Below are 1,524 nucleotides of genomic sequence, written 5' to 3'. Positions count from 1 at the left end.
GTGTATAGATCATGGATGGATGGATGGATGGATAGTTTTGTTTGCTTGTTTGTTTGTTTGTTTACAGTATAATTAAATGGAATAGATGAGTGAACCAGAGATGGGACAAGATATCCAAGGAGTCAAAGGGGGCAAAGATACAGACTTGACCATTGTTTCGACAGCGGTTTACCCTCCCAGGTCCACTGAGGTCTACTCCAAGATGCAATCAACCATTCATCACTCAGAACACAGAACTGGACGCAAGAGAACTTGCTGGGAATTTAAACTATAAATCAAGCGTCTATGATCCCCCCCTCCAGCCCTCAGTGACGTAAACCAGTCTTACATGCTTTAACTGAAAAACATGAAGAATTTGAATTCAAGTTCAAGCATGTCCTAAACACCACAGAATCAAACTGCACAACATTCTGCCTGGTTTTCTGTCAAATTACCCTGCTGTTAACATTAGGAACCGTACAGATGCACTATAATAGGTTCTTTATCACCATTTTACAGCAGCGACAAGTCCAGCATGTGCTCGGTGATTAATGTGTATACTTGCAGGGGCGTCTGGAGAGGCCAGACACCATATATATGTCAAAAATGGTCTGTCCCTAGATATGTGCAAACATGATATAATGCATCTCAGAGAGCTGTAAAACATACTGTGACCGAAGGACACATGGTGTAGACACAAGCAACGGGGGAAAAAAGAAGTAAAAGCGAGTTTTACTCCAAAACTGCTTCACAACAATAATCCAGATCAACCAGAAGCACAGCAAGCAGGAAAGAGCTCATCAAAAATCCAAAAGAGATCATAAACGTAGACGCAAACAATAAAGAAACACTAAAGAGTTACAAACCAGACACGCAGCAATCACTGGGAAGATCTCACAGGGAGAAGGGCTGGGAGGCTGGCAAGATGACACAAGATGAACTGCCAAAGAACATGAAGGAAATGTATACAGGAGGAGCACATTGGGGCGGGCAGGTGATCACACAGGTGGAAGTCAGATAAGGACCAGAGAGTGTAAAGACACCTATAATGAGTGAGTAGAAAACACAGCAGGAAATGCCAAAATAAGAGATGTCTGTGTAGATTTACAACCCAGGACTCGTGACTCAAGATGAGATTTGCTGTGAAACCAGGTGGTCCAACAGCAATGACAGCAATCATGGAGCTGCCAGTTTACACCTTAAGTCCTGGTCGTTAACGGGCCTTTAGCCATGTGAGCTGGAGTGACTATAGAACTCTGAAACCCCCCATCAGTCACTTAGATCAAGAAAAGCCTCTTGGATGAAACGTCTTCAAGAAACTTGACCAAAATAAGAACGGAAATAAATAAAAATCAAAAATATCTTAAGAAATGCTGACTGTGCCAATGCAGCTACTGCTGGTTGGTATGTCCTGCTATACTTATACACAAGGTATAAGTTATAGAAGTGCTTCATATTTTGAAATGACAGAGTCCCTGATAAGCCTCTTGTAGCATTTCAGAGCTTTTATGTTGATTGTGTTGTGTACCTCAATGCACCCTGTTA

The 1,524-nt window shown here is 42.1% G+C and overlaps 1 protein-coding gene across 1 annotated transcript in view; it reads right to left on the bottom strand.

Annotated features, from left to right (window-relative positions):
* The window catches only part of LOC103353494 (cystine/glutamate transporter), a 32,941-nt gene extending 32,026 nt beyond the window's left edge, over positions 1-915 (bottom strand). Inside the window, exon 1 of the mRNA XM_008276498.1 lies at positions 846-915. The gene's annotated coding sequence lies outside the window, so the exon portion shown is untranslated. The remainder of the gene's footprint in view (positions 1-845) is intronic.
* Between the last annotated feature and the right edge of the window lie 609 nt (positions 916-1,524).

The sequence above is a fragment of the Stegastes partitus genome, unplaced genomic scaffold (genome assembly GCF_000690725.1).
Source record: "Stegastes partitus isolate 25-593 unplaced genomic scaffold, Stegastes_partitus-1.0.2 Scaffold74, whole genome shotgun sequence".
Classification (NCBI taxonomy): Eukaryota; Metazoa; Chordata; class Actinopteri; family Pomacentridae; genus Stegastes; species Stegastes partitus.
The sequence above is the reverse complement of the archived record's forward strand: the minus strand, read 5'-3'. Positions and strand labels throughout refer to the sequence as shown.